Below are 12397 nucleotides of genomic sequence, written 5' to 3'. Positions count from 1 at the left end.
CGCCACACTGATCGAGACTCTGATTTCCAGCAACTGCAGTCCTCACTTGTTCCATTCAGCCCTTCAAGACACCGCCACCGTTCAATGTGATCACGATTGAACATGTAATTTCAGTAAGCACTCCAGCTTCCTCTCCGTACCCCTGGATCCCTTTAGCTGCAAGGTCTACGTCCGGCTCCCTCTTGAGTGTATCTCACAAACCGGCATAGCCGCATCTTCCTGTGGGAGACAAGTCCACAGGTTCACCACTCTCTGAGAGAAAAATTCTTCCTGAATCGCTTGCCCTTCGTTCGGAGACTGTCACCCCTGGTTCTGGACGTCCCCAACATTGGGAACCGGTGAACTTTTGCTGGGATCCCTCAGTACCAAGCATGGATCTGCATGGGTTTCTCTTCAGAAGGGTCAGTGTGAATGGCCTGCTTCCACACTGTGGTGCTCCTATGATGCCAACAGTGTAGGTTGAGTACCTGCACGTGCTTTCTCAAGCTTGCCTCTGTGTTGACCTTCATGTTAACCCAGCCACTGGGCTTTGTCCTTCTATCGAGAAGAGCAGACGATGCCACTCAGATGACTTTGACTTTCCACTGTGGGTGTAGTACAGTCTGCCAGCAGCAGGGGATGGTGTTGCATCACCTTAATGGCAGGATCGGGTCCAAACTCTGAGGGGTCTGACCCCTTTTTGATTGGAGCGAGGGAGAGGGGAAAGCTCACTGTCATTTGTCGCTACCGGTTGCTTAAAGGTTTTAATTTGCACGCCGTTTGCGTGCGAGTTATATGCCCACTGACGGGACGAAGTGACAACAAAATCAGAGTGGGAAACAGAAATTGCTGGAGCAAGTCAGCATCTGGAGTGGGGGTGGGGGAAGGGGAAGAAAGCAGACAAGGTTTCTGGTCCGGTGAGCCTTCTTGAGGACGGCAGTTTTCATTTGTCGCCAAAAAATGAGGAAGTCTCAAATGATCATCTCCTTGGTAGATGAAAGGACAAGTTGGCCAGGGAGAGCAGAATGGAGAGTATCGTAGGTTTTGTTTGTTGACAAGAGCAGACCGCTCCGCCCTGGGAACGCATGGGAATTGAAATCGGCACTCCTGCATTGAGATATGGAGCTGGCCTCTCAAAATGCCGCACACTCCCCGGCGGGGAATTGAACCCCGGTCTCCCGCGTGACAGGCTGGGATACTAACCACTATACTACCGAGGATTGTCCGACAGCGCACTCTGTCGCATCCGTATTAGGTAGAATGTTCTTATGTGAAATTTGGATTTTGTTGTCAATTTGAGTTCTCCTTTAGATCATCTTCTACCTCTGTGGAGATGATTAAGAGAATAGTTATTGTTGTTTTCATGTTTTATTATTCGACTATCTTTCTTTCAAGTAATCCGCCGCTGCTGCTGCTGCTGCTGTAAAACAGCCTTTTCGTTGTGCCCTACCGTCTGCGTTAAACTTCGTCTGCTGCTGATCCACGCGCGCTCTCCCATTACCTGCTTCTAACAAACTGATTTGTGTACGACAGCACAAATCCAACAGCCTGGCTTCAATTCCCACTGCCAAATGGACTCAGCACGAAAGCTTCCCTTTTTCAAGCTCGTCCCCTCAGGTTCTACTACCACCCATCAATCGCTTCCTCATCAGAGAGCAGTGCTCCCGGAGGACGGTGGGGTGACTTTACTGTACGCTGCATCAGATCTCTCAGCCATGCATTTAACATCGAAACGTAGAAATTAAGTGCAGGAGTAGGCCATTCAGCCCTTCAAGTCAGGCAGAATTCGAGGAGCAGGAAAATCAGGATGCTGCCTGACTTGCTTCGCGTTTCCAGCGCCACACTGATCGAGACTCTGATTTCCAGCAACTGCAGTCCTCACTTGTTCCATTCAGCCCTTCAAGACACCGCCACCGTTCAATGTGATCACGATTGAACATGTAATTTCAGTAAGCACTCCAGCTTCCTCTCCGTACCCCTGGATCCCTTTAGCTGCAAGGTCTACGTCCGGCTCCCTCTTGAGTGTATCTCACAAACCGGCATAGCCGCATCTTCCTGTGGGAGACAAGTCCACAGGTTCACCACTCTCTGAGAGAAAAATTCTTCCTGAATCGCTTGCCCTTCGTTCGGAGACTGTCACCCCTGGTTCTGGACGTCCCCAACATTGGGAACCGGTGAACTTTTGCTGGGATCCCTCAGTACCAAGCATGGATCTGCATGGGTTTCTCTTCAGAAGGGTCAGTGTGAATGGCCTGCTTCCACACTGTGGTGCTCCTATGATGCCAACAGTGTAGGTTGAGTACCTGCACGTGCTTTCTCAAGCTTGCCTCTGTGTTGACCTTCATGTTAACCCAGCCACTGGGCTTTGTCCTTCTATCGAGAAGAGCAGACGATGCCACTCAGATGACTTTGACTTTCCACTGTGGGTGTAGTACAGTCTGCCAGCAGCAGGGGATGGTGTTGCATCACCTTAATGGCAGGATCGGGTCCAAACTCTGAGGGGTCTGACCCCTTTTTGATTGGAGCGAGGGAGAGGGGAAAGCTCACTGTCATTTGTCGCTACCGGTTGCTTAAAGGTTTTAATTTGCACGCCGTTTGCGTGCGAGTTATATGCCCACTGACGGGACGAAGTGACAACAAAATCAGAGTGGGAAACAGAAATTGCTGGAGCAAGTCAGCATCTGGAGTGGGGGTGGGGGAAGGGGAAGAAAGCAGACAAGGTTTCTGGTCCGGTGAGCCTTCTTGAGGACGGCAGTTTTCATTTGTCGCCAAAAAATGAGGAAGTCTCAAATGATCATCTCCTTGGTAGATGAAAGGACAAGTTGGCCAGGGAGAGCAGAATGGAGAGTATCGTAGGTTTTGTTTGTTGACAAGAGCAGACCGCTCCGCCCTGGGAACGCATGGGACTTGAAATCGGCACTCCTGCATTGAGATATGGAGCTGGCCTCTCAAAATGCCGCAGACTCCCCGGCGGGGAATTGAACCCCGGTCTCCCGCGTGACAGGCGGGGATACTAACCACTATACTACCGAGGATTGGACGACAGCGCACTCTGTCGCATCCGTATTAGGTAGAATGTTCTTATGTGAAATTTGGATTTTGTTGTCAATTTGAGTTCTCCTTTAGATCATCTTCTACCTCTGTGGAGATGATTAAGAGAATAGTTATTGTTGTTTTCATGTTTTATTATTCGACTATCTTTCTTTCAAGTAATCCGCCGCTGCTGCTGCTGCTGCTGTAAAACAGCCTTTTCGTTGTGCCCTACCGTCTGCGTTAAACTTCGTCTGCTGCTGATCCACGCGCGCTCTCCCATTACCTGCTTCTAACAAACTGATTTGTGTACGACAGCACAAATCCAACAGCCTGGCTTCAATTCCCACTGCCAAATGGACTCAGCACGAAAGCTTCCCTTTTTCAAGCTCGTCCCCTCAGGTTCTACTACCACCCATCAATCGCTTCCTCATCAGAGAGCAGTGCTCCCGGAGGACGGTGGGGTGACTTTACTGTACGCTGCATCAGATCTCTCAGCCATGCATTTAACATCGAAACGTAGAAATTAAGTGCAGGAGTAGGCCATTCAGCCCTTCAAGTCAGGCAGAATCCGAGGAGCAGGAAAATCAGGATGCTGCCTGACTTGCTTCGCGTTTCCAGCGCCACACTGATCGAGACTCTGATTTCCAGCAACTGCAGTCCTCACTTGTTCCATTCAGCCCTTCAAGACACCGCCACCGTTCAATGTGATCACGATTGAACATGTAATTTCAGTAAGCACTCCAGCTTCCTCTCCGTACCCCTGGATCCCTTTAGCTGCAAGGTCTACGTCCGGCTCCCTCTTGAGTGTATCTCACAAACCGGCATAGCCGCATCTTCCTGTGGGAGACAAGTCCACAGGTTCACCACTCTCTGAGAGAAAAATTCTTCCTGAATCGCTTGCCCTTCGTTCGGAGACTGTCACCCCTGGTTCTGGACGTCCCCAACATTGGGAACCGGTGAACTTTTGCTGGGATCCCTCAGTACCAAGCATGGATCTGCATGGGTTTCTCTTCAGAAGGGTCAGTGTGAATGGCCTGCTTCCACACTGTGGTGCTCCTATGATGCCAACAGTGTAGGTTGAGTACCTGCACGTGCTTTCTCAAGCTTGCCTCTGTGTTGACCTTCATGTTAACCCAGCCACTGGGCTTTGTCCTTCTATCGAGAAGAGCAGACGATGCCACTCAGATGACTTTGACTTTCCACTGTGGGTGTAGTACAGTCTGCCAGCAGCAGGGGATGGTGTTGCATCACCTTAATGGCAGGATCGGGTCCAAACTCTGAGGGGTCTGACCCCTTTTTGATTGGAGCGAGGGAGAGGGGAAAGCTCACTGTCATTTGTCGCTACCGGTTGCTTAAAGGTTTTAATTTGCACGCCGTTTGCGTGCGAGTTATATGCCCACTGACGGGACGAAGTGACAACAAAATCAGAGTGGGAAACAGAAATTGCTGGAGCAAGTCAGCATCTGGAGTGGGGGTGGGGGAAGGGGAAGAAAGCAGACAAGGTTTCTGGTCCGGTGAGCCTTCTTGAGGACGGCAGTTTTCATTTGTCGCCAAAAAATGAGGAAGTCTCAAATGATCATCTCCTTGGTAGATGAAAGGACAAGTTGGCCAGGGAGAGCAGAATGGAGAGTATCGTAGGTTTTGTTTGTTGACAAGAGCAGACCGCTCCGCCCTGGGAACGCATGGGAATTGAAATCGGCACTCCTGCATTGAGATATGGAGCTGGCCTCTCAAAATGCCGCACACTCCCCGGCGGGGAATTGAACCCCGGTCTCCCGCGTGACAGGCGGGGATACTAACCACTATACTACCGAGGATTGGACGACAGCGCACTCTGTCGCATCCGTATTAGGTAGAATGTTCTTATGTGAAATTTGGATTTTGTTGTCAATTTGAGTTCTCCTTTAGATCATCTTCTACCTCTGTGGAGATGATTAAGAGAATAGTTATTGTTGTTTTCATGTTTTATTATTCGACTATCTTTCTTTCAAGTAATCCGCCGCTGCTGCTGCTGCTGCTGTAAAACAGCCTTTTCGTTGTGCCCTACCGTCTGCGTTAAACTTCGTCTGCTGCTGATCCACGCGCGCTCTCCCATTACCTGCTTCTAACAAACTGATTTGTGTACGACAGCACAAATCCAACAGCCTGGCTTCAATTCCCACTGCCAAATGGACTCAGCACGAAAGCTTCCCTTTTTCAAGCTCGTCCCCTCAGGTTCTACTACCACCCATCAATCGCTTCCTCATCAGAGAGCAGTGCTCCCGGAGGACGGTGGGGTGACTTTACTGTACGCTGCATCAGATCTCTCAGCCATGCATTTAACATCGAAACGTAGAAATTAAGTGCAGGAGTAGGCCATTCAGCCCTTCAAGTCAGGCAGAATTCGAGGAGCAGGAAAATCAGGATGCTGCCTGACTTGCTTCGCGTTTCCAGCGCCACACTGATCGAGACTCTGATTTCCAGCAACTGCAGTCCTCACTTGTTCCATTCAGCCCTTCAAGACACCGCCACCGTTCAATGTGATCACGATTGAACATGTAATTTCAGTAAGCACTCCAGCTTCCTCTCCGTACCCCTGGATCCCTTTAGCTGCAAGGTCTACGTCCGGCTCCCTCTTGAGTGTATCTCACAAACCGGCATAGCCGCATCTTCCTGTGGGAGACAAGTCCACAGGTTCACCACTCTCTGAGAGAAAAATTCTTCCTGAATCGCTTGCCCTTCGTTCGGAGACTGTCACCCCTGGTTCTGGACGTCCCCAACATTGGGAACCGGTGAACTTTTGCTGGGATCCCTCAGTACCAAGCATGGATCTGCATGGGTTTCTCTTCAGAAGGGTCAGTGTGAATGGCCTGCTTCCACACTGTGGTGCTCCTATGATGCCAACAGTGTAGGTTGAGTACCTGCACGTGCTTTCTCAAGCTTGCCTCTGTGTTGACCTTCATGTTAACCCAGCCACTGGGCTTTGTCCTTCTATCGAGAAGAGCAGACGATGCCACTCAGATGACTTTGACTTTCCACTGTGGGTGTAGTACAGTCTGCCAGCAGCAGGGGATGGTGTTGCATCACCTTAATGGCAGGATCGGGTCCAAACTCTGAGGGGTCTGACCCCTTTTTGATTGGAGCGAGGGAGAGGGGAAAGCTCACTGTCATTTGTCGCTACCGGTTGCTTAAAGGTTTTAATTTGCACGCCGTTTGCGTGCGAGTTATATGCCCACTGACGGGACGAAGTGACAACAAAATCAGAGTGGGAAACAGAAATTGCTGGAGCAAGTCAGCATCTGGAGTGGGGGTGGGGGAAGGGGAAGAAAGCAGACAAGGTTTCTGGTCCGGTGAGCCTTCTTGAGGACGGCAGTTTTCATTTGTCGCCAAAAAATGAGGAAGTCTCAAATGATCATCTCCTTGGTAGATGAAAGGACAAGTTGGCCAGGGAGAGCAGAATGGAGAGTATCGTAGGTTTTGTTTGTTGACAAGAGCAGACCGCTCCGCCCTGGGAACGCATGGGACTTGAAATCGGCACTCCTGCATTGAGATATGGAGCTGGCCTCTCAAAATGCCGCAGACTCCCCGGCGGGGAATTGAACCCCGGTCTCCCGCGTGACAGGCGGGGATACTAACCACTATACTACCGAGGATTGGACGACAGCGCACTCTGTCGCATCCGTATTAGGTAGAATGTTCTTATGTGAAATTTGGATTTTGTTGTCAATTTGAGTTCTCCTTTAGATCATCTTCTACCTCTGTGGAGATGATTAAGAGAATAGTTATTGTTGTTTTCATGTTTTATTATTCGACTATCTTTCTTTCAAGTAATCCGCCGCTGCTGCTGCTGCTGCTGTAAAACAGCCTTTTCGTTGTGCCCTACCGTCTGCGTTAAACTTCGTCTGCTGCTGATCCACGCGCGCTCTCCCATTACCTGCTTCTAACAAACTGATTTGTGTACGACAGCACAAATCCAACAGCCTGGCTTCAATTCCCACTGCCAAATGGACTCAGCACGAAAGCTTCCCTTTTTCAAGCTCGTCCCCTCAGGTTCTACTACCACCCATCAATCGCTTCCTCATCAGAGAGCAGTGCTCCCGGAGGACGGTGGGGTGACTTTACTGTACGCTGCATCAGATCTCTCAGCCATGCATTTAACATCGAAACGTAGAAATTAAGTGCAGGAGTAGGCCATTCAGCCCTTCAAGTCAGGCAGAATCCGAGGAGCAGGAAAATCAGGATGCTGCCTGACTTGCTTCGCGTTTCCAGCGCCACACTGATCGAGACTCTGATTTCCAGCAACTGCAGTCCTCACTTGTTCCATTCAGCCCTTCAAGACACCGCCACCGTTCAATGTGATCACGATTGAACATGTAATTTCAGTAAGCACTCCAGCTTCCTCTCCGTACCCCTGGATCCCTTTAGCTGCAAGGTCTACGTCCGGCTCCCTCTTGAGTGTATCTCACAAACCGGCATAGCCGCATCTTCCTGTGGGAGACAAGTCCACAGGTTCACCACTCTCTGAGAGAAAAATTCTTCCTGAATCGCTTGCCCTTCGTTCGGAGACTGTCACCCCTGGTTCTGGACGTCCCCAACATTGGGAACCGGTGAACTTTTGCTGGGATCCCTCAGTACCAAGCATGGATCTGCATGGGTTTCTCTTCAGAAGGGTCAGTGTGAATGGCCTGCTTCCACACTGTGGTGCTCCTATGATGCCAACAGTGTAGGTTGAGTACCTGCACGTGCTTTCTCAAGCTTGCCTCTGTGTTGACCTTCATGTTAACCCAGCCACTGGGCTTTGTCCTTCTATCGAGAAGAGCAGACGATGCCACTCAGATGACTTTGACTTTCCACTGTGGGTGTAGTACAGTCTGCCAGCAGCAGGGGATGGTGTTGCATCACCTTAATGGCAGGATCGGGTCCAAACTCTGAGGGGTCTGACCCCTTTTTGATTGGAGCGAGGGAGAGGGGAAAGCTCACTGTCATTTGTCGCTACCGGTTGCTTAAAGGTTTTAATTTGCACGCCGTTTGCGTGCGAGTTATATGCCCACTGACGGGACGAAGTGACAACAAAATCAGAGTGGGAAACAGAAATTGCTGGAGCAAGTCAGCATCTGGAGTGGGGGTGGGGGAAGGGGAAGAAAGCAGACAAGGTTTCTGGTCCGGTGAGCCTTCTTGAGGACGGCAGTTTTCATTTGTCGCCAAAAAATGAGGAAGTCTCAAATGATCATCTCCTTGGTAGATGAAAGGACAAGTTGGCCAGGGAGAGCAGAATGGAGAGTATCGTAGGTTTTGTTTGTTGACAAGAGCAGACCGCTCGGCCCTGGGAACGCATGGGACTTGAAATCGGCACTCCTGCATTGAGATATGGAGCTGGCCTCTCAAAATGCCGCAGACTCCCCGGCGGGGAATTGAACCCCGGTCTCCCGCGTGACAGGCGGGGATACTAACCACTATACTACCGAGGATTGGACGACAGCGCACTCTGTCGCATCCGTATTAGGTAGAATGTTCTTATGTGAAATTTGGATTTTGTTGTCAATTTGAGTTCTCCTTTAGATCATCTTCTACCTCTGTGGAGATGATTAAGAGAATAGTTATTGTTGTTTTCATGTTTTATTATTCGACTATCTTTCTTTCAAGTAATCCGCCGCTGCTGCTGCTGCTGCTGTAAAACAGCCTTTTCGTTGTGCCCTACCGTCTGCGTTAAACTTCGTCTGCTGCTGATCCACGCGCGCTCTCCCATTACCTGCTTCTAACAAACTGATTTGTGTATGACAGCACAAATCCAACAGCCTGGCTTCAATTCCCACTGCCAAATGGACTCAGCACGAAAGCTTCCCTTTTTCAAGCTCGTCCCCTCAGGTTCTACTACCACCCATCAATCGCTTCCTCATCAGAGAGCAGTGCTCCCGGAGGACGGTGGGGTGACTTTACTGTACGCTGCATCAGATCTCTCAGCCATGCATTTAACATCGAAACGTAGAAATTAAGTGCAGGAGTAGGCCATTCAGCCCTTCAAGTCAGGCAGAATCCGAGGAGCAGGAAAATCAGGATGCTGCCTGACTTGCTTCGCGTTTCCAGCGCCACACTGATCGAGACTCTGATTTCCAGCAACTGCAGTCCTCACTTGTTCCATTCAGCCCTTCAAGACACCGCCACCGTTCAATGTGATCACGATTGAACATGTAATTTCAGTAAGCACTCCAGCTTCCTCTCCGTACCCCTGGATCCCTTTAGCTGCAAGGTCTACGTCCGGCTCCCTCTTGAGTGTATCTCACAAACCGGCATAGCCGCATCTTCCTGTGGGAGACAAGTCCACAGGTTCACCACTCTCTGAGAGAAAAATTCTTCCTGAATCGCTTGCCCTTCGTTCGGAGACTGTCACCCCTGGTTCTGGACGTCCCCAACATTGGGAACCGGTGAACTTTTGCTGGGATCCCTCAGTACCAAGCATGGATCTGCATGGGTTTCTCTTCAGAAGGGTCAGTGTGAATGGCCTGCTTCCACACTGTGGTGCTCCTATGATGCCAACAGTGTAGGTTGAGTACCTGCACGTGCTTTCTCAAGCTTGCCTCTGTGTTGACCTTCATGTTAACCCAGCCACTGGGCTTTGTCCTTCTATCGAGAAGAGCAGACGATGCCACTCAGATGACTTTGACTTTCCACTGTGGGTGTAGTACAGTCTGCCAGCAGCAGGGGATGGTGTTGCATCACCTTAATGGCAGGATCGGGTCCAAACTCTGAGGGGTCTGACCCCTTTTTGATTGGAGCGAGGGAGAGGGGAAAGCTCACTGTCATTTGTCGCTACCGGTTGCTTAAAGGTTTTAATTTGCACGCCGTTTGCGTGCGAGTTATATGCCCACTGACGGGACGAAGTGACAACAAAATCAGAGTGGGAAACAGAAATTGCTGGAGCAAGTCAGCATCTGGAGTGGGGGTGGGGGAAGGGGAAGAAAGCAGACAAGGTTTCTGGTCCGGTGAGCCTTCTTGAGGACGGCAGTTTTCATTTGTCGCCAAAAAATGAGGAAGTCTCAAATGATCATCTCCTTGGTAGATGAAAGGACAAGTTGGCCAGGGAGAGCAGAATGGAGAGTATCGTAGGTTTTGTTTGTTGACAAGAGCAGACCGCTCCGCCCTGGGAACGCATGGGACTTGAAATCGGCACTCCTGCATTGAGATATGGAGCTGGCCTCTCAAAATGCCGCAGACTCCCCGGCGGGGAATTGAACCCCGGTCTCCCGCGTGACAGGCGGGGATACTAACCACTATACTACCGAGGATTGGACGACAGCGCACTCTGTCGCATCCGTATTAGGTAGAATGTTCTTATGTGAAATTTGGATTTTGTTGTCAATTTGAGTTCTCCTTTAGATCATCTTCTACCTCTGTGGAGATGATTAAGAGAATAGTTATTGTTGTTTTCATGTTTTATTATTCGACTATCTTTCTTTCAAGTAATCCGCCGCTGCTGCTGCTGCTGTAAAACAGCCTTTTCGTTGTGCCCTACCGTCTGCGTTAAACTTCGTCTGCTGCTGATCCACGCGCGCTCTCCCATTACCTGCTTCTAACAAACTGATTTGTGTACGACAGCACAAATCCAACAGCCTGGCTTCAATTCCCACTGCCAAATGGACTCAGCACGAAAGCTTCCCTTTTTCAAGCTCGTCCCCTCAGGTTCTACTACCACCCATCAATCGCTTCCTCATCAGAGAGCAGTGCTCCCGGAGGACGGTGGGGTGACTTTACTGTACGCTGCATCAGATCTCTCAGCCATGCATTTAACATCGAAACGTAGAAATTAAGTGCAGGAGTAGGCCATTCAGCCCTTCAAGTCAGGCAGAATCCGAGGAGCAGGAAAATCAGGATGCTGCCTGACTTGCTTCGCGTTTCCAGCGCCACACTGATCGAGACTCTGATTTCCAGCAACTGCAGTCCTCACTTGTTCCATTCAGCCCTTCAAGACACCGCCACCGTTCAATGTGATCACGATTGAACATGTAATTTCAGTAAGCACTCCAGCTTCCTCTCCGTACCCCTGGATCCCTTTAGCTGCAAGGTCTACGTCCGGCTCCCTCTTGAGTGTATCTCACAAACCGGCATAGCCGCATCTTCCTGTGGGAGACAAGTCCACAGGTTCACCACTCTCTGAGAGAAAAATTCTTCCTGAATCGCTTGCCCTTCGTTCGGAGACTGTCACCCCTGGTTCTGGACGTCCCCAACATTGGGAACCGGTGAACTTTTGCTGGGATCCCTCAGTACCAAGCATGGATCTGCATGGGTTTCTCTTCAGAAGGGTCAGTGTGAATGGCCTGCTTCCACACTGTGGTGCTCCTATGATGCCAACAGTGTAGGTTGAGTACCTGCACGTGCTTTCTCAAGCTTGCCTCTGTGTTGACCTTCATGTTAACCCAGCCACTGGGCTTTGTCCTTCTATCGAGAAGAGCAGACGATGCCACTCAGATGACTTTGACTTTCCACTGTGGGTGTAGTACAGTCTGCCAGCAGCAGGGGATGGTGTTGCATCACCTTAATGGCAGGATCGGGTCCAAACTCTGAGGGGTCTGACCCCTTTTTGATTGGAGCGAGGGAGAGGGGAAAGCTCACTGTCATTTGTCGCTACCGGTTGCTTAAAGGTTTTAATTTGCACGCCGTTTGCGTGCGAGTTATATGCCCACTGACGGGACGAAGTGACAACAAAATCAGAGTGGGAAACAGAAATTGCTGGAGCAAGTCAGCATCTGGAGTGGGGGTGGGGGAAGGGGAAGAAAGCAGACAAGGTTTCTGGTCCGGTGAGCCTTCTTGAGGACGGCAGTTTTCATTTGTCGCCAAAAAATGAGGAAGTCTCAAATGATCATCTCCTTGGTAGATGAAAGGACAAGTTGGCCAGGGAGAGCAGAATGGAGAGTATCGTAGGTTTTGTTTGTTGACAAGAGCAGACCGCTCCGCCCTGGGAACGCATGGGACTTGAAATCGGCACTCCTGCATTGAGATATGGAGCTGGCCTCTCAAAATGCCGCAGACTCCCCGGCGGGGAATTGAACCCCGGTCTCCCGCGTGACAGGCGGGGATACTAACCACTATACTACCGAGGATTGGACGACAGCGCACTCTGTCGCATCCGTATTAGGTAGAATGTTCTTATGTGAAATTTGGATTTTGTTGTCAATTTGAGTTCTCCTTTAGATCATCTTCTACCTCTGTGGAGATGATTAAGAGAATAGTTATTGTTGTTTTCATGTTTTATTATTCGACTATCTTTCTTTCAAGTAATCCGCCGCTGCTGCTGCTGCTGTAAAACAGCCTTTTCGTTGTGCCCTACCGTCTGCGTTAAACTTCGTCTGCTGCTGATCCACGCGCGCTCTCCCATTACCTGCTTCTAACAAACTGATTTGTGTACGACAGC

At 50.1% G+C, this 12397-nt stretch overlaps 7 non-coding genes across 7 annotated transcripts; all 7 read right to left on the bottom strand.

Moving 5' to 3' along the window:
* Window positions 1-1127: 1127 nt before the first annotated feature.
* On the bottom strand, window positions 1128-1199 carry trnad-guc (transfer RNA aspartic acid (anticodon GUC)). Its single transcript has one exon. It is a non-coding gene; the product is annotated as a tRNA-Asp (tRNA).
* Window positions 1200-2942: 1743 nt separating this feature from the next.
* trnad-guc (transfer RNA aspartic acid (anticodon GUC)) lies at window positions 2943-3014 on the bottom strand. Its single transcript has one exon. It is a non-coding gene; the product is annotated as a tRNA-Asp (tRNA).
* A 1743-nt stretch (window positions 3015-4757) lies between these two features.
* trnad-guc (transfer RNA aspartic acid (anticodon GUC)) lies at window positions 4758-4829 on the bottom strand. The gene has a single exon. It is a non-coding gene; the product is annotated as a tRNA-Asp (tRNA).
* Window positions 4830-6572: 1743 nt separating this feature from the next.
* Window positions 6573-6644, bottom strand: trnad-guc (transfer RNA aspartic acid (anticodon GUC)). The gene has a single exon. It is a non-coding gene; the product is annotated as a tRNA-Asp (tRNA).
* Window positions 6645-8387: 1743 nt separating this feature from the next.
* Window positions 8388-8459, bottom strand: trnad-guc (transfer RNA aspartic acid (anticodon GUC)). Its single transcript has one exon. It is a non-coding gene; the product is annotated as a tRNA-Asp (tRNA).
* Window positions 8460-10202: 1743 nt separating this feature from the next.
* Window positions 10203-10274, bottom strand: trnad-guc (transfer RNA aspartic acid (anticodon GUC)). Its single transcript has one exon. It is a non-coding gene; the product is annotated as a tRNA-Asp (tRNA).
* Window positions 10275-12014: 1740 nt separating this feature from the next.
* On the bottom strand, window positions 12015-12086 carry trnad-guc (transfer RNA aspartic acid (anticodon GUC)). Its single transcript has one exon. It is a non-coding gene; the product is annotated as a tRNA-Asp (tRNA).
* Window positions 12087-12397: the final 311 nt, after the last annotated feature.

The sequence above is a fragment of the Chiloscyllium punctatum genome, chromosome 30, assembly GCF_047496795.1.
Source record: "Chiloscyllium punctatum isolate Juve2018m chromosome 30, sChiPun1.3, whole genome shotgun sequence".
NCBI classification, from domain to species: domain Eukaryota; kingdom Metazoa; phylum Chordata; class Chondrichthyes; order Orectolobiformes; family Hemiscylliidae; genus Chiloscyllium; species Chiloscyllium punctatum.
Note: the sequence above shows the minus strand (reverse complement) of the source record. Positions and strands in the feature narration are given on the sequence as shown.